Source organism: Balaenoptera musculus, chromosome 4 (genome assembly GCF_009873245.2).
Source record: "Balaenoptera musculus isolate JJ_BM4_2016_0621 chromosome 4, mBalMus1.pri.v3, whole genome shotgun sequence".
Classification (NCBI taxonomy): Eukaryota; Metazoa; Chordata; class Mammalia; order Artiodactyla; family Balaenopteridae; genus Balaenoptera; species Balaenoptera musculus.
The window spans coordinates 104766867-104791823 of record NC_045788.1 but is presented as its reverse complement, the minus strand read 5'-3'; positions in this window follow the sequence as shown (position 1 = coordinate 104791823).

Below are 24957 nucleotides of genomic sequence, written 5' to 3'. Positions count from 1 at the left end.
TTTTATTAGCCAGTTTCTATTTGTTTCCTCTGGGAATTGTTAATGGGCTTTGCTGGTGAACAAATGGTACAATATTTATAGAAATACGTGATCAAATGTAAAGTCTTCATCCTCAGAACAATTTTGAAAGAAATAAAGAGGTAAGCAACATTTTTCAGAAGTTTAGTTTAATTTGGTTTGCTTCTTTGTAAAGAAAATGTTAATTGTATACTAATATCAGAATTAGTAAATATTAGGTAATTTGTATATAAATTAAGAGGCATTTACTTCTCTTGGTATTCATGGAACAATTGATTGGATGGAGGTAAACGGGCAATGCTGAACTGATTATAAAACAATCACCACAGCAAATAGCTATTTAAGAGATAAGTTGAGAAAAGAAGTCAAAAAAAAAAAAAATGGATTTGAAGGCATGGAATTTGCCAAGCTTTTCTATCCAAAGAAATATTCTACCTTGAATATTCTTCCATTCAAATTGCAATATGAATAGACATAGATATGTGGTTTACTTGGGCTTTCATAAGTGATATATTGAGACTATATACGCCTAAACACATACGTTATAATCAGGAAATAGTTTTAAGGTGAAAATTTCTTATTTCATGAAGCTCTTCAGATATTAAGTACAAAACAGCATAAAAAATGCTTTGCTTTATGTTTTTATTTTTCCTCTGAAAGTATTCAAAATCAGAAGTAACTAAGATACGTTTTTCTACAATAGAGAAACTCTACCTCCAGAATTCAGAAAAAAAATGACTGAGTAGTACATTTGGGCTCTCTCAAGGGCCTCTGAAACTTTGCTCTGATTATTATTCACAGTCCCTAAATTGCAGAGAAAATGAAAATGGCAGAGGAAGATTTAGCCGTTCAGTAGTCAGAATCGAGTTGCTTTGTCATCAGAATAAAATGGAATATATTGGCAGCCTTACATGAGAACAATAAAAATCCTCACTCCTAGGTGAGATTTGCCCTTCTGAGTCGAAGTGGAAATTGCACAAAGCAGATAAAAATGCCCTATTTTTCCAGGTAGGGTTTCAATCTACCACACAATTTTGAGATCATTTTCAAGGTGATCAAAACCAAAAAAAATCTGTGCACAAGAGCAATAATACTCATCATTTTAATGAAGAACAGAGTAGATATCAGATGCATTCACTAAAATTAAATATGTAGGCCTTACCAGATTTTGACATTGTGTGTGTGTGCACTTAGTGTGTGTGTAACAGTTGGAGTGAACTTAAGTTATTCTAATTTGTTACGTTTAAAACAAATTTTTATAATTAAGAGAAAAATGTAGACCTTTGAACAAAATATTAAACGTATCTAGGAAACTTAATACTAAGAACTGACATTTAGCCTGTTCTGTTTGGTTGGAACCTCAGCCTAGCAGAGAGGGGGGAATTGTAAATCAAAATCCTGAGTTGACCGATACCTGCCCGCACCATATCTTTCCAAAGACTACATACATAAGATGGCTGGGATACTCAGATTTCTTTCCTATGTGTGTTTCAGTACCCTTCTCTGTTGCAGACAATATACTCATAGGAGCATAACCATTGCCAAGGTTGCCTTTGAGATTACTTCCTTTTCAGTGGCACTGAGAAAAAGGAGAGGAAAGGTCTTATATAGCATCACCATTCCTGTTGCATCCAAAGTCTCACATAGGCAAGTGGACCAAAAAATACTTCATGTGGTTCACAGTATTTTTTATTGCAAACTTAAAGCAAGAAGAATACTGAGATCTGAAGTTAAAAATTAGTCTGATCTGAGTAAGAATTCAGCTTTGAGAAAATAGACAAAAACTGTTTTATGAAACTATATTGTCTAATAAGACTTGATAGTAAGAAAACAGAAAAAAGTAAGTTATAAGCATTTTCAAAATGCCCAGGAACCCTTCTACTTTTACTTTAAATTGGCATTAAGAACTTTATTTAAAATTTTTTTAAAAAGAGAAAGAGATATCTACCTGTACAGCCATGTTCATAGCAGCATTATTCAGAATAGCCAAAAAGGTGGAAGCAACCCATATCTATCAATGGATAAATGAATAAATAAAATCTGATATCCTGTACAATGGAATATTACTCACCCCTCAAAAGGATTTTTCCTTCCTTTTGAGGGTTGAATAATATAGATGCTTCAACAGTGATTAACCTTGAGGACATTATGTTAAGTGAAATAAGCCAGTCAAAAAAAGGCAAAAACCATGTGATTCCACTCATATGAGGTATTTGGAGTAGTCAGTCTCTTAGAAACAGAAAGTAGAATGGTGGTTGACAGAAACTGGGGGGAGGGGAAAATGGAGAGTTATTGTTCAATGGGTACAGAATTTCAGTTTTGCAACATGAAAAAGTTCTGCAAGTTGGTTCCACAACAATGTGAATAGACTTAATGCTACTGAACTGTACGCTTAGAAATAGTGAAGATGGCAAATTTTATGTTTTTACCACAACTCTTTATTTAAGAGTTAGAAATATTTTTTAAAGAATTTTGTTTTTATTTTTGTAGCCTATATATGATTTTTACCAGTTATGCTATTTAATGTAGATTTTTAACTTTTAATACAGTACCAGCATGTATAAAATAGCAAATGGGAAGAGTGTATAATAAAAGGTCTCACCATTCTCAGTCTGCAGTTCTGCAGTCTGAAGGGAATCATTTTAATTGTTTTAACCATTTCTGATTTAAATCTGATGATTATGCCAATACCTCTAAATTATATGCTTTATCAATTCTTATTGTTTTCTTAATTTTTGTACTATTATAGATAAGTATTTATTTCACACTGCTCAATTTAGCATTTTTATTTAAAATTATATATTTTACTTTTATATATTTTCCATCAAATCAGCATGTTCTGAAGCCTTTCTCTGTAAGATGGAGAAATCTGTCTTTCCATTTCAGTCCCCCTTCCTTCCAACTCCAAAAGTTTTACTTCACATTCTAAAATGTGTAGCCATTTAATTCTGATCTGTATCTGTTATCAGCTGTCTATCGGTTGATTTTTAAAGATGAACATCAGTAAGCAGTGTTTGCATTATATGATTTAATATCATATAGTAATTTAATGTTGTTTACCAATTGGCAAATCAGCTTACATTTTTCCTGGAGTTACTTATTTCTTGTCTTTTTCTCATCCATAATTTGCATTTATCACAGCCTCAATTTTTTTTCTTTTTTTTTTTAGTTCTTCATCATTTCATTTATACTATCAAGTCCCATTTTCCTTGGATACGTCTCTCATCTCCTTCTGGAACTTTCCTTCCTCCTACTCCAATCTGAACTGATTGCACTCAAGATGAGCTGTGCAACTCTCATCCCTGTCACTACCATATTGGACCCAGTGTTTCTTAGAACTCATACCCTCTACTTTCTTGGTTTACACCGTCATCTGACTGAAGCAGAGCTTTGAGTAACATTCTCAGTGTGGGTTTTGGGAAGTTACTTTTTAAGTTTTTGTATGCTTTTTTTCTGCCCTCACAATTGCTTGATAGTTTTGAGTGTAGAATTCCAAGTTGAAAATATGTCCCTTAAGAATTCAGAAGGCATGCTGCTGTGTCCTAGGATGTAGAATTGGCTATGAAATGCCAAATTCTTGTTTCTTTGAAGACAGTTTTTTTCTGCTTGCAAGGTTTTAGGATCTCAGGTACTGAGAACTGCCTGGTTTATTTATTGAAATCACAACCTAAAAGAGAAAATAGAAATTGTGAAGAGAGAAACCTAAACTGACCTGGTATCTGTGAGCATAATGAAATTGAAAAATTCAGTGTTATGTCTTTTTTCAGTCACCCCCATAAAATACGTATTGGATCTTATTAATTAAAAACCATTTTTATTATGGGAAAATGTCCTGAGTTATTACTTTGCAAATTCCCTACACTCTCTTTTCTCTTTGTAGAGCCCCGTCTAGTTATGATTAGACAAACCAGTATCATACAGGCACTTACTTTTTTCTGTCACATTTTCCACTTTTTGCCTTTGTTTCATAGTCTCAAAGGTTTTTCCATTCTTATTTTTTTAATTGTCAAAACTCTCACACAAAATTCCATTTCAAATGGAATCCTTCAACTAATTCCATCACAATCATTTTGTTTCTTAAATATGAAATTTCCTGGGCCCCTTTCCCAGATCTCATGAGTAAGAATCTGTGCTTGTGGAATTGCCATTTAAATGTGCACTCATGATGCTTCTTCTGTACGCTTATGACTGGTGTGGTCACACATAGGTAAGTTACTAACTTCTCTGAGGCTCAGTTTTATAAGTAGTAAAATGGAGATCATAATAGCTCTTACTTCATAGAATTGTTAGAAGGATTATATGAGTTATCACTTATAAAAGACTTAGAACAATGCCTGATACATATAATCATGACTTAAATGTTAAATTTATGACAATATAGTGAAAATTCAGTATCAGATAAAGTTGTAGATAGAAATATCACTGGGTTTTCTGTCCTCAGCAATTACCCACATACATACACACTCACAAAAGACACACACACACACACACATACACACACACACACACACAGTGTTTGATTAATTAACATGGAAAAATAAGACTCTCTTCGTTTGATTTTAAATGTATGTGGCAAAGCCTCTTCAAAGCTCATTTAAACATTTTCCTGCAAAACATTAACTCAATCTGATGCTCAAAGAACATATGCAATGTTGACTTTTCTGCATTCTCCATACAAGAATGCTTTTATGGTCTATCCCATGTGACCTCTCCAGCTTCATGTTGTGCCAGTTGCCCAAACTTGGCCAGCCAGGCCTGTTGAACTACTTGCAAGGCTCACACATAACACCTTTTTGCACCTCTCTGTCATTGTATTTCCTCTACCTAAAAATGTCTCTCCCCGATAACCCCCCCAGCAACTGTTACTCTTCAAATTTAGTTCAGTCACCACCCACCTCTTTGTGAAGATTATCTCCTATATCCTCCTTTCTCTGCTCCCCTATCATTTTGCCCACCTGCCTTTTTACACCGATTATGTGTAAGTGCTCATATTATTTACATATTGGTCTTCCTTTCTTGTCAGTGAATCCCTAGGAATAGGAAATGCAGTTGGGCATTTGCTATATTCATGTTTGTTGAATTAATAACAATGGAAGATGTGTAAACTGGAATCTTTAAATGCTTGCTAAAAACTGGGAACATTTTCTAAAATGTGATATTATACATTAAGAATTTGAGCTTTTTTAAAAAGCTGAAAAACTTCCAAGTTTACTCGTACAGAGTGCAGAACTGATGTCTAAAAAAGGAATATGATGTACGTGGCTAGGAAGGTGAGGACTACGGTGGTGGAGATGTCATAGAAATTGGGCTGTATAGCCTAAAGCCTCAGCAAGTACCTTCTGCACACATTTCCGTAGCTGCTTTCACAAGTGGAATCCAGAACGATATACTGCATTGCCTTGATTAGAAGATATGAGAGTTATTTAAAACTGAAATAGTTTAATTATTCAGTAAAGGCATGATAAACCAAATAATATCTATCCTCATGAGATGAATATTAGACAAGCCTATCAGTGTGCGTATTTCTGTTGTCTTAATTATACAGTTTATGATTTTATCAGGAACCGTGCTCTGGGTTACAAATAGCACCTCATCAACCATGCATTTCATCTGCCATTCACCCATTATTTTATGGTGACAGCACAATATCTACCTATGGTAATTGCATGCTGGTAATTTACTTTTAATATCTCTCAGCTGGTTTGGCTGTAATTTTAAAATAGATAATAACAGCATTGAGTCTTACAACAATGTGATTTTCCCCTTTATTAGATACAAAATGACTACCTTTTGTGAAACAGAGAAATAGCAAAAAGAATTACCTGAGACTTAAACATATTAGAAAAATACATTTAACAAATCATTAGATTTTGAGTGCTAAATCTGTCATCTAATTGTTTCATGAATGCATATCTTATTATTTCTTCCTTCTAAGCTGAGTATCATTTTAGCCTATTTTTTCAAATAAGTGAAATTTTAAATAACGGTAATTTTCTATAAAATTAAAATCAACCAATTTTAACCCTTACTGGTCTTTTAACTATTTTGGTTATCTTTCTAATATATAATAGCTAGCGCTAATCAGGAAGAAAATGTAAAAACAAAGAGAAATTATTAGGTTGAACTGTTAAGTGTGTTTGTAAGTGGCGTCAGCACGTGATACTCTATTTAAAGGATGTTTTATGGTACCATTAACAAAAATACATTAAATAAATCAGAAGTATATGGATCAGTTAGATGTATGAGAACTAGGCAAAATATAAAGATATTCCAGCACTTTTATGACTAAATAGTAAAACAAGCAATGAATATAATAGAGACTGAGTTAAGAATTGACCAGGCATCATCTTGAACATCTTCCTCTTAACCAAATTTTTTCTTGATCAGTACATTTATATCTTTAGTCAAGACCTCTCTCCCGATCTCGAGCACACATGTGTAACTGCCTGCTGGCATCTCCACTTAGATGTCAGAGGCACCTCAGATTACACAAACACATCTAAACCAGTTATCCTTCTCCTCCTCCAGTGTCTCTTACCTAGTAAATGATAACCTCATCGACAAAACTGCTTGAGCCAAAAACCAGGCACTATATTAACATCATCCTCTTAACCAATCATTGTATTATCAGCTCTATTTTATAAATAATTTGTTCACTCCACTCTCTTGTTTCTATTTTTACTATCAACACCTTCATCCAAAACTCAATAATCTCTCTACTTCGGTAACATTCTAATTGTTTTTGGGAGTTCTTCACTCTTAGCCCTTTCAATACAGGAGCCAGAGTATAAATTTTAAAAATTCAAATCTGATCATTTACTCCCACCCAATATACTTTGGTGACTTCCAACTGTCCAAAAATCCCTACAGGAACTCACAAGACACTCAATTTAAAACCTACTTACCCCTCTAACTCTTATATTCTATCCATGTCTTTTCCTATCCCTTGAATAACTTAAGTTTCATGACATTTTCAGAAAATGTCTTCTACTCCCCTTTTCACCTAGATAAGTTCTGTTCATTTTTTAAGCATCAGTTTCCACATTACTCTTTAAGGAAGAGCTTCCTTAAATATCCCAAACTAAGTTATCCCTTTATTTTATTTGCCCCCTTTTTAACCCCCAATACCTACCTCTCCTACTAGATTGCCATCTTCATAATGACAGAGATAAGTACTTCATTCAGCAACAAAATAAAACCTTGATATTAAGCTGTGGTGGGTCATTCAATTTATACTTCTTCCACCCTGTGAGAATCTCTGGTCAGTGAACTTGGTAATGAAAACTTCAAACAGCTGGCTGGCTGGAAAGATGGTTTTGTCCAATAACCATTTGCATGTTGAAATTTCTAATTCTTTTTAGCTCCAGATCCATATGTGTGTCTAGCTGCTTCCTGGATATTCCAACTGAATGTTTCCAGTGACTCAAAATCACATGTATTAAACAAGTACAACTCTTAGAACTAGTAAGAGGGGTCACTTCTCTGGGCCCCTGAACTTTAGGGGTACCACATACAAAAAGCATACTAGATGTAAATTTGCTGAAGAACACGAATGCCTCTGTAACTCAGAATTTGGCACTCCACGGAACACCCCATACACTTAAACATTTATTTTCATACTAACTAATTAACTAACTAACTCTGTTTAGGCCCCAGGGAAATTGTTCTTCACATAACTCACCCTGTGTCCTTAAAACAAAATGCGACTATGGCCAAATGCAATGACAGCTTGAGGATTTTGCTGCTGCCACCATCTGAGCAGAAACTACTTCAAAGGGTGAGTCCAGTTTTAAACAGTGGCAGAGAAAAAGCACATAAACTAATTTGTCAAATTCTTCCTCTCAGCAAGATTGCAGGGTGTTCCTTCTTAACAAAATACTGTTTGCCAGTAGTGTCAACTATCTGTTATTTGTTTTCCTTCATCTTTCAGTTTATAATTCTAGAAGTACTCAAGGTTTAGCGTGGTATTCACAAGGGTTGCACATGTGAGACGAAGAAAATTGACAGTGTTAAACAATTTGTATTGTTCTTTAAAAATACATTAATTCTATAAAAATATGTCTAGTCATAATATGTGTGAAGCATATTTTTTGTATTTCCATATGGAACTACATATTACTTCAAGAGATGGTTAAAATTGTGATATAAGTGATAATAATTTATGTAAAGAAATTAAAATATTTTGCAATATTTTTCTGCGATAATAATAATTTACTGTGTAAGACTCTCTTACAATGTTTGAGCTCAGTTTATTTGAAGTCTCAGCATTATTTTAAGAATTTTTTGACAGTTCAATTTCCTAAGTATTCAAAAGAGCAGTTTTGCTAATAAATTAATTTTAAGAAACTACCTAGGAATTATTATGATTCATAAAAGATTTTATTTGGCATTAATGTCAAAAAAACATGAATTGTGTGAAAACCATGATTATTACAATATAATTAGTGTATTTGCTGAAATAAAGGCAAGAAAATAATTTATAAGTAATAAAAAGTAATTGATTAGGAATTGCATATCTTTCTCTTACTATGTGTTCAGACGTTGCTGTTTATCCACAGAACACCAAGATATGTGTAATAACTAAATTCTCTTTGATATTTTATAAACTTTCAGTAATATAAAAATCATAATTTTACATTTTTTGGGTATTTGTAATATAGTTGTATTTGACAGAGTAAGTTGGTAGAACATATATGATGTGATACTACTAGCTTTACTTAAAATATTTAATTATCATATAGTAAGTTCGCCTCCATTTGTACTCTTCTCAAGTGTTATAAATATTAGGAGCAGGCTTGTCTTAAACTTAACTTATCCTTCCGTAACCCCACCTAATCATAGAAAATCACACCACTAATCCTCTATTTGCTCTATCCACTTCTTTTAATATTGAGGATCTCATCTAATCTGAGGGTCTTCAAAAATACTGTTCCCTTCAGTTAGAACAGATCTTACTTTCATTCTCAATTTAGCGAATTCCAATGCAGTTTGAATAATAATGTTTTAGGGAAACCATCCCTAATCCATTTGGTTAATCCATTTCTTTTGCAACATACTCTTATTGCACTTTTCGTAATAAATATTTATTTACCATTTTAAAATTTGTCTTCCCTGCAAAATTGTATGTTCCGAAAGTAAGATATGGGTCTAAAATATTCACCATTGTTTTCCAAACACAGTGCAGTGTCTGCCTCATGGCATGTATTTATTAAATTGAATTACATTGGTTTGAATTAAAAGCATTTAATTGAAAGTAGGGCCAAGAGTAGAATCATTTCTCTAGAAAATGAGTCCATGATTTAAGTAAAATATGAAAAGCATAATGAAGATTAATAAAATAAGAAATAGGAATATAACTCAACAAGGAGAGTTGATAAGAGGGAAATCTGAATGCTATATTTCATATGCTGAATTTACCAACACAACCAGATATCCATTCCAGCGAATGTCATTACAGCTTCTTCGCATTATTTTTCAACTTACTAATGTTGCAAGCCCACTGTTAAGGAGAATACTTTTAAATCTGTTTCTATAACAGGCTTTCAGTAATTTAGACAATGGATGTTCGGACTGTTCACTTAATGTGAAACTTTGATCTAAAGTTGCTTCACTGAAAGAAAAAAGTGTCAGAAATTTGTACAGCCTTTGCATTTTTCATTGTTTAATCTCTCTGATTGATTCTATGTTCTAGCACTGAAATAGAGGTTTGAACTTTAGAAAGACCTGAAAAAAGTTTCTGCAAGATCAAGTTGCTAAGAAAATAAATTATCTACTCTATATTTATATACTTCAAATTAAATGTTTCTAATTTTAGTACATTCACTAATGAAAACGTTTTCCTTGACTTATAAATAAAAGCATTTTTCTCTGATGCAGACTGGTATATAAGAGAACACATCAAAATCTTTCTCTAGAGATGGAATGTGATAAGAAACTATTTTTATTGTTATTGCAGTTTATAATCTTGCTGAAGGAATTATAGCTAATAGTCTAGCCATTCTCTCTTTAACACTCACTTATTATATTTTAAATTGTTTTAGAGTAGTCATAAAGCATCTATGTTGCTCTTATGATATTTAAACTTATAATAACACTGTACTTATATACCAGTAGACTACCTCGTGGTATACTCAAAGAATGTAATAAACATCAATTATTCAGTAACTATTAGAACTAGAAGACCTACTAAGGCTAAGAGCCATGTGCAATTTAAATCATATCTAAAATATAGTTTTATTACATGTGGTACAATTTTTAGAAAATATTAAAAATATAACTCAAAACACTAAATTCTTTCAAGTTGACTCATGATATCTGGGTTTTCTTTAATGTTTCGATGCTGTGAAATACCTTCAGTTTGGAATTTAATTGGTGGACAGATTTGCAAGATTGAAAATTATTTTATACTATGTAGAGAACTATGTTAGACCTTTATACTTAAACCTGGCCTTCTTTTAAACTGTATTTACAGGCATACCTCAAAGATATCATGGGTTCAGTTCCAGACCACTGAAGTAAAGCAAATATTGCGATAAAAGTCACACAAATTTTTTGGTTTCCCAGTGCATATAAAAGTTATGTTTATACTATACTGTAGTTGATTGTGTGCAATAGCATTATGTCTATCAAAGTAATGTGCATACCTTACTTTTTTTAAAGAAAGCTTATTACTAAAAAATGCTAACCATCATCTGAGCCTTCAGCAAGTCATAATCTTTTTGCAATATTTATTTATTTATTTATTTATTTATTTATTTATTTATTTTCTTGGGTGTGTTGGGTCTTTGTTGCTGTGCACGGGCTGTCTCTAGTTGTCGCGAGTGGGGGCTACTCTTTGTTGCATTGCACGGGCTTCTCATTGTGGTGGCTTCTCTTGTTGTGGAGCACGGGCTCTAACCACACAGGGTTCACTAGTTGTGGCATGCGGGCTCAGTAGCTGTGGCTCACGGGCTTAGATGCTCCGTGTCATATGGGTTCTCCCCAGACCAGGGCTTGAACCCATGTGCCCTGCATTGGCAGGGGGATTCTTAACCACTGCACCACCAGGAAAGTACCTCTTTTTGTAATAGTAACATGAAAGATTACTGATCATAGATCACCATAACAAATAATGAAATAATATAATATAATAATAATCACAGTAATAATAATAATTAAAGAGTTTGAAATACTGTGAGAATTAACAAAAATGTGACACAGAGATATGAAGTGAGCAAATGTCAGAAAAATGGCACCAATGGACTTGCTTAACACAGGAGTGCCACAAACCGTCCATTTGTAAAAAGCATAATATCTGCAAATCACAATAAAGTGAAGCACAGTGAAAGGAGGTATGCCTGCACATTCATTGTCTATCTCCTGGGAACTCACACACACACACAAAATACCCAGATAAACTAGTTGCCCTTACAGGCATAGCAGGTGTACAGTGTCTCCTAAAAAGAAATTATCTATAAAAACTGTCCCCAAATCATTTGAATTTGAATGCCACCAAATTATTTTTTGAATTTAAATGGAAAAATGTCAATCAAGGTATTATCAAGCAATGATTTCTACCAAACTCTGTCATAAGGGAATGCAGAACAAGGAGAATTTTCCAATGTATATTATTTATCAATGAGAAAAATTCCAGTTTCAAAACTGGTACATGCAGTAAAATCTCAGATAAATAATTCACATAGCCTTAAGAATAACATATGTGTATCTTTTCATGTGCACACTTGTATATAAACCTATGGAACACATGTATATGATAATTCAGCATAGTTCATGGTACATAATGCTCAAGAAATACTCCTTGAAAGAACGTGTGAATGAATGCAAAACATACTAAATATATGCCTACATGCAACAGCAACAATAGAATTCACGTTCTTAGTACAAATTTTATAATTTTCAGTGTTTCTATCAGATTAAAAGTTTCATATATCTGGATAAATAGATTGACAGTAAGAGAGAAAGAGAGAGGGATGCTTTCTTCATGAAGAAGGGCTTTAATAGCATTAGTTATTCTAAGAAAAATAAGAGAAAGTTTAAATGCACCAATATTTGTAGGGAGAAATACACCACAGTATATTTACTGTGGAAAATTTACATTCTCTAGAACTTATTTTCTAAAATGTATGACAAATTGATATTTGAACCTTTCTTTCTTTCTTTCTTTCCTTTTTTCTTTCTTTCTTTCTCTCTTTTATTGACATATAGTTGACATACAATATTATGTTAGTTTCAGGTGTACAGTGTAATGATTTGACACTTAAATACATTATGAAATGATCACCATAAGTCTAGTAACCATCTGTCACCATACAAAATTATTACAGTATTATTGACTATACTCCTTCTACTCTTAATGCATCCCCATGACATTTATTTTATAGCTGGAAGTTTGTACTTCTTAACCCCCTTAAACCTATTTAACCAAACCCTCTACTCACTTTTCCCCTGACATCCACCAGTTTACTCTCTGAATCCATAGCCTGTTTCTATTTTGTTTTGTTTATTCATTCTTTTAGAGTTTTCATATAAGTGAGATCATACAGTATTTGTCTTTCTCTGTCTGACTTATTTCACTTAGCATAATACCGTATAGGTCCATCCATGTTGTCTCAAATGACAAGATTTCATTCTTTTTTACTTTTTTATGGTTGAGTAATATTCCTTACATACACACACACACACACACACACACACACACACACACACATACACACACACAAACACCATATCTTCCTTATCCATTCATCTATCGATGGACATTTTGTTGCATCCATATCTTGGCTATTATAAACAATGAAGCAATGAACATAGGGGAGCATATATCTTTCCAAATTGGTATTTTGTTTTCCTCAGGTAACTACCCAGAAGAGGAATTATTGAATCAAATAGTAATTCTATTTTTAATTTTTTGAGGAGCCACCATACTGTTTTCCATAGTGGCTATACCAATTTACATTTCCAACACCAACAGTGCATGAGGGTTTCCTTTCCTCCACATTTCTGCCAACACTTGTTATTTGTTGTCTTTTTGATGATAGCCATTCTGAGAAGTGTGAGGTAATATTTCATTGTGGTTTTGATTTGCATTTCCGTGATGATTAGTAATGCTGAGTATCTTTTTCATGTGCCTGTTGTTCATTTGTATGTCTTCTTTGGAGAAATGTCTATTCAAGTACTATGCCTATTTGTAACATATTTGGGGTTTTTGATACTGAGTTGTATGATTTCTTTATATAATGTAGATATTAACTCCTTATCAGATATATCATTCGTAAATGTCTTCTTCCATGTAATAGGTTACATTTTCATTTTGTTGATGCTTTCCTTTGCTGTGCAAAAGTTTTTTAGTTTGATGTAGTCCCATTTGCTTATTTTTGCTTTTGTTGCCCTTTCCTGAGAATACAGATCCAAAATTTATTGAGACTTGTTTTATGGCCTAACATGTGATCTGTCCTAGAGAATGTTCCATGTGCACTTAAAAAGAAAGTGCATTCTGCTGTTTTTGTATGGAATGTACTGTACATATCACTCAGGGCTATCTGATCTAATGTGTCCCTTAAGACCACTCTTTCCTTCTTGATTTTCTGTCTGGAAGATCTACCCATTGATGTGAATGTGGTGTTAAAGTCCCCTACTGTAATTGTATTATTGTCAGTTTCTCCCTTAATGTCTGTTAATATTTGCTTTATGTATTAGGTGCTTCTGTGTTGGGTGCATAGATATTTACAAGTGTTATGTCTTCTTGTTTGATTGATCCCGTAATTATTACATAGTACCCTTCTTCGTCTCTTATTACAGACTTTGTTTTAAAGTTTAAGTTCTCTGGCAAAAGTATTGCTACCCCAGGTTTATTATTGTTTCCATTTGTATGGAATACCTTTTTCCATCCCCTTACTTTCAATCTCTGTGTGTCTTTGGATCTGAAATGAGTCTCTTGTAGGCAGCATATAGATGGGTCTTACTTTTTTAACCATTAATCTACCCTATGTCTTTTCATTGGAGTATTTAGAACATTTATGTTTAAAGTAATTATTGATACTTATGTACTTATTGCCATTTTATTAATTGTTTTCTGGTTATTTTTGTTGTTCTTCTCTTCCTTTCTTCTTCTCTTGGTCCCATCCCTTGTGATCTGGTAACTTTCTTTAGTGTTATTTTTGTATTCTTTTCTCGTTATGTTTTGTGTATCTATTATCAGTTTTTGATTTGTGGTTACCATGAGTTGTTTATATAACAATGTATGTGTATAGCAGTCTATTTTGAGTTGATAGTTGCTTCATTTGAGCATGTTCTGAAAGATTATATGATAAATAAAATAAAAATACACTAGAGATACAGCAGATTAGATGATGCAGCTATGACGGTTCTTTTATATTTCCTATCTCTTTGTGGAAATTCTTAGTGTGTTCCTCCATTCTTCTGAGTCAAGTGACCATTACTTTGAATTCTTTATCTGGAAGATGACTTATCTCTATTTCATTTAGTTCTTTTTCTGAGGTTTAATCTTGTTCTTTTGTTTGGAATTTATTTATTTACTTATTTACTTATTTATTTGTGTCCTCATTTTGCTTAACTCTCTGTGTTTGTTTCCATGTATTGGGTAGATCAGCTATGTCTCCTGCTCTTGAAAGAGTGACTTTGTGTAAGAAGGTGTCCTAGAGGACCCAGTAGTGTGATAGCCCCTGGTCACCAGAGCCAGGTGCTCCAGGACTGTCCTTTGTGTGAGTTGCTTGTGCCTTCCTGTTGCGGCTGTGCCACAGTTGCTACAGGCACACTAGTATGCAGGGCTGGCCTCTAGTGTGGCTGGCTATAATGCCTGGTCACAACTATTGTGGGCACTCTGGTGTATGGAGCCAACCTCTTGAGTGGGAGCAGCTCTGGGGAGATGCCAGTGCCAACAAAGGCACCCACTGAATCCAACAGGACAGGTGGCCACTTGGTGGGGCAAGCCGAGGGCACCTGCTGGGACTGGCGGGGTGAGGAGCCTACTTTGGAGGAACTCCAGTACCAGCCGAGGTGCCTACCAGGACTGGCAAAGGGGGCCAATTTGGCAGGGCTCCAGTATCAACTGAAGATGTCTGCTGGGACAGGCAGGGCCAGGAGCCTCTTTAGAGGGGCTTTGGTGACAGCCAAGAGCATACATCAGGACTGGCAGAGTTGGAGAGGTTGCTTTTAATGAGCACCAGCAGGGTCACATTCACAGGTCCATCTGGAGTGAGGTGAGAAGTGCTAGTAAATTAGATAGGAAGAGTCAGAAAAGACACCTGCCAGCACTGAGTCAGCTAGGTAGAAAGTGAGCCAAAAGGAAAAAAAAAAAAAATGGCACCGACCAGATCCTTTGTACCCAGAAAAAGTTACAACAGATTCCTTGGGCACATGCACAAAAATTAGTTAATGAATCACCCTCATGTGTGACCCTAGCACTTTTCAAACTGCTGCCTCTGTGCTGGGACTTAGATCAAGGGCGTCTTCGTGTGTGTCCTTGAAGTTCGGATTCTCAGTTTCGTACAGTGCTCTCCCAGACATAAGCCCTGCCTGTTTTCAAAGATGTTATGGGGCTCTTCTCCCAGTGTGGGTACCCTGGGCCAGGGAGCCCAATGTGGACTTCAAAGCCCTGGCTCCATAAGGAGGACTTCGGAGGCTGTGGTATCCTTCCCACCTACCGGTCACAGTGCTGGGGTTGTGGGTCCTGGCCAGATCACATCTCTGCCCCTTCTACCCATCTCAATGTGACTTTTTCTTTTTATCTTTAGCTGTAGAAAATCTGTTCTGCTAGTCTTCAGGTTGTTCTCAGAGATGGTTTGTAGTGGCCATTTTGGTGTGTTGTGGGAGGAGGCAAGTCCAGGCTCTTCCTATTCCACCATCTTGTCTTGCCCTCCTGGCAAATCTAATTCAATATTTTAAAATTACAAAAGTGTATATATAAGCACAACAGTCTAAAACAGACAAACACAAATGAATTATCCATGTCAACATGTAGACAGTGTAGCATGATTTTGTTGTCATCATTTGGGGATAAAGTTTTCTAAAAGATGTGAGATTGATTTAACTTGAATTTAATTTTTTTTATTTTTTATATTGAAATGATTATTTCCCTGTCTGATATCATAAAATGTACATAGTTCTGCATCTTACTTTAGCAATTAATATTATCTAGGTAAGTCATAATAATGTTCAAGACAATTTGTACAAAGAGTATTGCCAAGATATTTCATTAAATCGTAATCTTTATATAAATTTGAATCCCCAGATTTCTGCCTTTCATAGCTTGATTTTAACTTGTGTGAGGGCTACAAAATAATGTGTAATAATTTGTTAATCGTTTTTGAAGAAATCGTCAGTTCACTATTCTAATTAAGTTGAAACACTAGGTAATATCCAGCTGCCTTATAAATTAAAAACAACTGTTCATTTAATAGCAATCTGTAGAAAATTGGTAAATATAAGATCTATTGATCATTAAATTTCTTTGTAAAATAGAACTAGATAGGTCTGTTTGCCTCATTACTCAATATTATTAATATTTTAAGAGAGAATTAATAGCAATTTGCCTTTCACAAAAACACTAATATTTTCTGTGAAACATGAATATTTGTTTCTGGGAAATTCTACTGAGCTTCCTCTATATTTCAGACAATGAATGATAGCTTTTTGACTCAGTAGTTGGGAAAGAAACTTTATTTTGCAATAAATACTTATACTAAGAAACAATATATGCCTCAGGGATTTGTCCTTAATTATATGAAATAATTATTCTTTGACTCTTTTAAAGAGAAAAGGAGAAAACAAGAAGATAATCAAAATTATTTTTTAGATCAGTGTTTTGCACTGGCATTTTTTTATTATTCCTTCAGGCATATTTTCTTTCACAATTGACATTGATTCCAAGTTTCTTTGGCCCTCTTTTAAGGATTTTATATTATTTGGTTATGCATTTTATATTTTATTATAGATAATTTTTAAACATAGAGTACATTAAATAGCATAACAAATTCCTATGTATCTTTTACACAAATACAAAAATTACCTTTGTTGTATTATTCCTGTTTCATTTATTACTCTTCCCACTCCCTACTTCCTGCCATGGCAATGATGATGATGATGCTTATGATGATGATGGTTACAGTGATTTTGGTGGGGGTGGCATTTACATACACTGAAATGCACAAAACTTAATGTACAATTTTGAAAAATGGATGCCCCCATAAAGAACACATCTCTATCATATTTCTGTCTTTCCAGAAATTTCCCTTCCTTCCCAGTCAATCTAGCCCTCAGAAGCATGTTTCAATTCAGATTATTATTGTCTATTCTGGTATTTCATATAAATGAAATGATATAGTATGTATTCTTTTGTGTATAGCTTTTTCTGTAACATTTTGTCTGTGGGAGTCATCTATGTGATGTGTGTGTCAGTAGCTCTTCCTTGTTATTGCCAAGTAGTATTCCATTTTATGAATACACAAAAATGTTACTTATTCTTCCCCTTGTTGGTGCCTATTTTGGTTGTTTCCAGTTTTGAGCTGTGTATAGAACAGCTATGAACATTCTTAAGCAAGTCTTTTTATAGATATATGTTTTTATTTCTTTTGGATAGATACCTAAAAATAAAATTGTTAGGTCAAAAAGTGGGTATATATATTATGAACATGCCCAATCTTTCTCTAAAATTATTATGTCATTTTATTTTTTAATGCAAAAGATACTGGTTTTTCTACATTTTCTTCAACTTTAATGTGGTTAGCCTTTTTACTTTTAGCCATTCTGATAGGTGTAGCGTGGTATTGCCATTGTGATTTTTTTTTTTTAATTAATTAATTTATTTATTTTTGGCTGTGTTGGGTCTTCGTTTCTGTGCGAGGGCTTTCTCTAGTTGTAGCAAGCGGCGGCCACTCTTCATCGCGGTGCGCGGGCCTCTCACTATCGTGGCCTCTCTTGTTGAGGAGCACAGGCTCCAGACGCGCAGGCTCAGTAGTTGTGGCTCACGGGCCTAGTTGCTCCGCGGCATGTGGGATCTTCCCAGACCAGGGCTCGAACCCGTGTCCCCTGCATTAGCAGGCAGATTCTCAACCACTGCACCACCAGGGAAGCCTGCCATTGTGATTTTAATTTACATTTTTAAATAACTAATGATGTGCAATTTTTCTTGTGTTTTTTGGCCAATCTTCCTTTCAGACCATCAATTCAAATATTTGCCTATTTTCATTTAGATTTTTTTATTATACTATCATTTTTGAGTTAAAGAAACTTTTTTCTTTTTTTTAAATTTAAGTACAGTTGATTTACAATATCATATGAGTTTCAAGTGTACAGCATAGTGATTCAGTATTTTTACAAATTATACTCCATTAAAAGTTATTACAAGATTATTGCTATAATTCCCTGTGCTATACAATATATCCTTGTTGCTTATCTATTTTATAGATAGCAGTTTTTATCTCTTAATCCCATACCCCTAATTTGCCCCTCCCCACATCCCTCTTCCTTCTAGCTCCCACTAGTTTGTTTTCTATACCTGTGAGTCTGTTTCTGTTTTGCTATATACATTTATTTGTATTATTTTTTAGATTCCACATATAAGTGATATCATACAGTTTTGTCTTTCTCTGTCTGAATTATTTCACTAAGCATAATTTTCTCTAGGTCCAACCACGTTGCTGCAAATGGCAGAATTTCCTTCTTTTTTATGTCTGAGTAGTAATCCATTGTACCACATCTTCTTTATCCATCTGTCTGTTGATGGGCCCTTGGGTTGCTTCTGTGTCTTGGCTATTGTAAATACTGCTACTATGAACATTGGGGTGCATCGAGCCTTTTGAATTAGTGTGTTCATTTTTTCCAGATATATACCCAGGAGTTGAATTCCTGGATCATATGGTAGTTCTATTTTTAATTTTTTGAGAAACCTCCATAATGTTTTCCATAGTGGCTGTACCAATTTATGTTCCCACCAACAGTGTACAAGGGTTCCCTTCTCTCCACCTCCTTGCCAACATTTGTTATTTGTGTGTGTGTGTTTTTTAAGGATAGCCATTCTGACAGGTGTGAGGTGATATATCACTGTGGTTTTGATTTGCATTTTACTGATGATTAGCGATATAGAGCATCTTTTCAAGTGCCTGTTGGCCATCTACATTTCCTCTTTGGAAAAATGTCTACTCAGTTCTTCTGCCCATTTTTAAATTGGGTTGTTTGTTTTTTTGATGTTGAATTGTATAAGCTGTTTATATACATTAGATATCATACAGTCATATCATTTGCAAATATTTTCTTCCATTCAGTACAATGTCTTTTTGTTTAGTCAGTGGTTTCCTTTGCTGTGCAAAAGCTTTTAAATTTAATTAGATTCCATTTGTTTATTTTTGCTTTTATTTCCTTTACTTTAGGAGACAGATCCAAAAAAATGTTGCTGGGATTTATGCCAAAGAGTATTCTGCCTGTGTTTTCCTCTAGGGGTTTTATAGTGTTCAGTTTTACATTTAGGTCTTCAATCCATTTTGAGTTTTATTTTTGTATATAGTGTTAGAGAATGTTCTAATTTCATTTTTTAATGTTATCTGTCCAGTTTTCCCAACAACACTTATTGAAGAGACTACCTTTTTTTCACTGATTTTTTTTATTGAGGTATAGTTAATTTACGATGTTGTGTTAATTTCAAGTGTACAGCAAAAAAACATATATATATCCTTTTTCAGATTATTTTCCATTATAGGTTATCACAAGATACAGAGTAGAATTCCCTGCATAATACAGTAGGTCCTTGTTGTTTACCTATTTTATATATAGTAGTGTTTATATGTTAATCCCAAACTCCTAATTTATCTCCCTCTACAACCCTGCTCCGCTATCCCCTTTGGTAATCATAAGTTTGACTTCTATGTCTGTGAGTCTATTTCTGTTTTGTATATAAGTTCATTTGTATCATTTTTTTTAGATTCCACAAGTAAGTTATATCATATGATATTTGTCTTTCTGACTTACTTCATTTAATATGATAACCTCTAGGTCCATCCATGTTGCTATAAATGGCATTATTTCTTTTTTATGGCTGAGTAATATTCCACTTTATATATATACCACATCCTCTTTATCCATTCATATGTTGATGGCCATTTAGGTTGCTTCTATGTCTTGCTATTGTAAATAGTGCTGCTATGAATATTGGGGTGCATGTATCTTTTCGAATTAGAGTTTTCTCCATATGTATGCCCAGGAGTGGATTGCAGGATCATATGGTAACTCTATTTTTAGATTTTAAGGAACCTCCATACTGTTCTCCATAGTGGCTGCACCCATTTACATTCCCACCATCAGTGTAGGAGGGTTCCTTTTTCTCCACACCCTCTCAAGCATTTATTATTTGTAGACTTTTTGTTGATGGTCACTGTAAATGGTGTGAGGTGATACCTCATGGTAGTTTTGATTTTCATTCCTCTAAAAATTAACAATATTGAGCATCTTTTCATGTGCCTTTTGACCATCTCTGTATCTTCCTTGGAGAAATGTCTGTTTAGGTCTTCTGACTATTTTTTGATTGTGTTTATTTTTTAATATTAAGCTGTATGAGCTGTTTGTATATTTTGGAAATTAATCCCTTGTTGGTAGCATCATTTGCAAGTATTTTCTCCCAGTCTGTAGGTTGCCTTTTCATTTTGTTTATGATTTCATTTGCTGTGCAAAAGCTTTTAAGTATAATTAGGTCCCATTTTTTTATTTTTGCTTTTATTTCCTTTACTTTAGGAGACAGATCCAAAAAAATCTTTCTGTGACTTATGTCAAAGAGTGTTCTGCCTTTGTTTACCGCTAGGAGTTTTATAGTATTCAGTTTTACATTTAGGTCTTTAATCCATTTTGAGTTTATTTTTGTGTATGGTGTTAGAGAGTGTTCTAATTTCATTCTTTTATATGTAGCTATCCAGTTTTCCCAGCACAACTTATTGAAGAGACTGTCTTTTCTCCATTGTATATTCTTGCCTCCTTTGTCGTAGTTTAATTTACCATAAGTGTGTGGGTGTGTTTCCTTGCTCCCTGTCCTGTTCTGTTTATCTATGTGTCTGTTTTTGTGCCAGTACCATACTGTTTCAATTAGTGTAGCTTTGTACTATAGTGTGAAGTCAGGGCGCATGATTCCTCCAGCTCTGTTCTTCTTTCTCAAGATTGTTGTGGCTATTCAGGGTCTTTTGTGTTTCCATACACATTTGAAAATTGTTTGTTCTTGTTCTGTGGAAAATGCCATTGGTAATTTTATAGGGATTTCATTGAATCTGTAGATTGCTCTGGATAGTATGGTCATTTTAACAATATTGATTCTTCCAATCCAGGAACATGGTATGTCTTTCAATCTTGTGTGTTGTCTTTAGTTTCTTTCATCTTTCATTTCTTTTTATGGTTTTCAGAGTACAGGTCTTTTGCCACATAAGGTAGGTTTATTCCTAGATATTTTATTCTTTTTGATGTGATGGTAAATAGGATTGTTTCCTTAATTTCTCTTTCTGGTCTTTCATTGTTAGTGTATAGAAATGCAACAGATTTCTGTATATTAATTTTGTATCCTGCAATTTTACTGAATTCATTGATGAGCTCTAGTAGTTTTCTGGTAGCGCCTTTAGGATTTTCTATGTATAGTATCATGTCATCTGAAAACAGTGACACTTTTACTTCCTTTCCAGTTTGGATGCCTTTTATTTCTTTTTCTTCTTTGATTGCCATGGCTAGGACTTCCAAAACTATGTTGAATAACAGTTATGAGAGTGGGCATCCTTATCTTGTTCCTGATCTTAGAGAAAATGCTTTCAGCTTTTCACCATTGAGTATGATGTCAGCTGTGGGTTTGTCATATATAGCCTTTATTATTTTGAGGTATGTTCCCTCTGTGTCTCCTTTCTGGAGAGTTTTATACTCAATGGATAGTGAATTTTATGAAAAGCTTTTTCTGCATCTGTTGAGATGATCATATGGTTTTCATTCTTCAATTTATGTATTAATGTCATGTATCACATTGATTAATTTGTGGTTATTGAAAAATCCTTGCAACCTTGGGATAAATCCCACTTGACCATGGTGTATTATTCTTTTAATGTATATTTGGATTTGGTTTGCTAGTATTTTGTTGAGGATTTTTGCATCTATGTTCATCAGTGATAATGGCCTGTAATTTTCTTTTTTGTGTGTGATATCTTTGTCTTATTTTGGTATCAGGTGATGCTGACCTCATAAAATGAGTTTAGAAGTGTTCCTTCCTCTGCAATTTTTTTGGAATAGTTTCAGAAGGATAGGTGTTACTCTTCTTTAAATGTTTGGTAGAATTCACCCATGAAGCCATCTGATCCTGGACCTTTTTATGTTGGGAGTTTTAAAATTACTGATTCAACTTCATTGCTAGTAATTGGTCTGTTCATATTTTCTATTTCTTCCTGGTTCAGTCTTGGGAGATTGTACCTTTCTAAGAATTTGTCCATTTCTTCTAGGTCGTTCATTTTATTGGCATATAGTTGTTCCCAGTAGTCTCTTATGTACCTTTGTATTTCTGTGGTGTCTGTTGTAACTTCTCCTTTTTCATTTCTCATGTGGTGAAGGCAGACAGACTTTACTTATTCCTGCTCTTATGTGGACCTCATTCAGTCTTCATCATTAAGTATGTGATTACCTGGAAGTGAACTTCTTTTGGTTTTAGGAAGTTTCCTTCTGGGTTAACTGAGTATTTTTATGAATAATTGTTGTCAAATTGTGTCAAATGCTTTTTCTGCATTTAGTGAGGTACTCATATGGTTATTCTACTTTATTTTGTTGATGTGATGAATTGCATTGAATGATTTTGGAATATAAACCATCCTTATACCCTGGGATAAACTCCACTTGGTCATGATGTATTATTCTTTTTTATATATTCCTGGATTATTTGCCAATTTTTTTTGTTTTTGCCAATATTTTGTTTAGATATTTTGAATCTGTGTTTATAACAACTTGTGTATATTACTTTCTTCTCTTGTAATGTTTTTGTCAGCTTTTGGTATCAGGATAATGCTGGCCTCATGAGTTGAGAAACACTTATTCCTTATTTTTACTGAGATTTTATATTATTATATCTTCCTTAAATGCTTAAGAAATTTGCTAGTGTATGCATCTGTACCTGGAGTTTTCTCTGTGAAAAGGTGTTTAGTACCTAATTCAATTTCTTTGATAAATATAAAGCTATTAATAGTTTCTGTTTTATCTTTTAAGATATTTGTCTGTTTCATCTGTTTTAAATTTAATGGAAATAAAGTTGCTCATAATATTCCCTTTCATCATTTTAATATTTGTATGATTAATAAAAATATATTTTCTCAAATTTCTGATATTGACAATTTATCTTATTTTTTTTTCTTAATCAGTCTTACTTGGAGTTTATCAATTTTATTAACCTTTTCAAAGAATCAACATTGGTTGTATTAAATTTATCTGTTATTTTTTCTTCTATATTTCTACTGTTTTTTTTTCATATCCTCCATTTCTCTGCTCTAAATCCTTGAACATATTTATTATATGTATAATAGTTGTTTTGATGTCCTTGCTTGCTAATTCCATTCTCTCTGTCATTTTTATGTCTGTTCTGTTAACTGATATTCCTCCTGATATTATAGGTCACATTTTCTTTCTTCTTTGCATATATAGAAATTTTGTTTTTTGAAAGTTAGGTATTGTGAATTTTATGTTATAACTGTTGGATATGTATTCTTCCTCTAGTGAGTGTTAGACTTTGTTCTAAGTCCCTTATATGTTAACTTGATTCTTTTGAGGCTGGTTTCTAAGTTTTTTAAAGATAAATCTAGATTAGCCTTTATTCTAGAGCCATTTTAACCTCACGACTAATACCCGGGACCAACTTCATATTCAGGTGGTACGACCTGTGTAGTCTCATAGGGGCCTGAACGAAGAAGGGCCCAACACTTGGTTTAGTGTTCCTGTCATTGTCTTGAAATTCTTAATAGTTTTGTTGTTAAATATGTGCTGCCAGTTAGCCAATGTCTGAAGGCAGTTATTTCAGATGATTTTTGCATTTCTCTTGGTTGTTGTTTATAACAGGAGGTAAGTCCCACGAGGAATCCCATATCCTTCCATGTGAAAAAGTAGAGATCTAAAATATAATTTGAAGATATTGGAGATTGATTTTTTCTTAATTTTATTTATTCATTTATTTATTTATGACTGTGTTGGGTCTTTGTTTCTGTGCGAGGGCTTTCTCCAGTTGCAGCAAGCGGGGGCCACTCTTCATCGCGGTGCGCGGGCCTCTCACTATCGCGGCCTCTCTTGTTGCGGAGCACAGGCTCCAGACGCGCAGGCTCAGTAATTGTGGCTCACGGGCCTAGTTGCTCCGTGGCATGTGGGATCTTCCCAGACCAGGGCTCGAACCCGCGTCCCCTGCATTGGCAGGCAGATTCTCAACCACTGCGCCACCAGGGAAGCCCTGGAGATTGATTTTTAAATGTAAATTTTAAAATTAGTTGTTTTCCATAGCCACAGCTTCTGTGGGAATGAAGAACTTACAAATCTTCTTGCAGATAAAAATTTCCCCAAGAAGAAATTATTGATTCAAAATGCCAACAGTGTTAAAGTTGAGAAACTCTGCTAAAATGGAAGTTATTCAAAGGCTTATAGAGATCAGAATGTTAGAATGTATTTTTCATGGAAGGCCTGTTAACCCATTCACTAACTATATGCCCTGGCAAAGTCCAGAGGAACTCTCTTTACTACATACAGCTATGAGAAATACATTCACAAGGGGGACCTTAGTATCCTTGAAAAGCTCTGTGGTGGCTATTATTCTCTGTATACCAGGAATGACAAAGGGAACTGCTCTTACCATAATAGGCTCCCTTAATTCAAAAGGGATGATGAGATTCCAGAGTGGCAGGAATGAAGTAGTAGCACTTAATTGCCTGAGAAAAATGAACATGATTG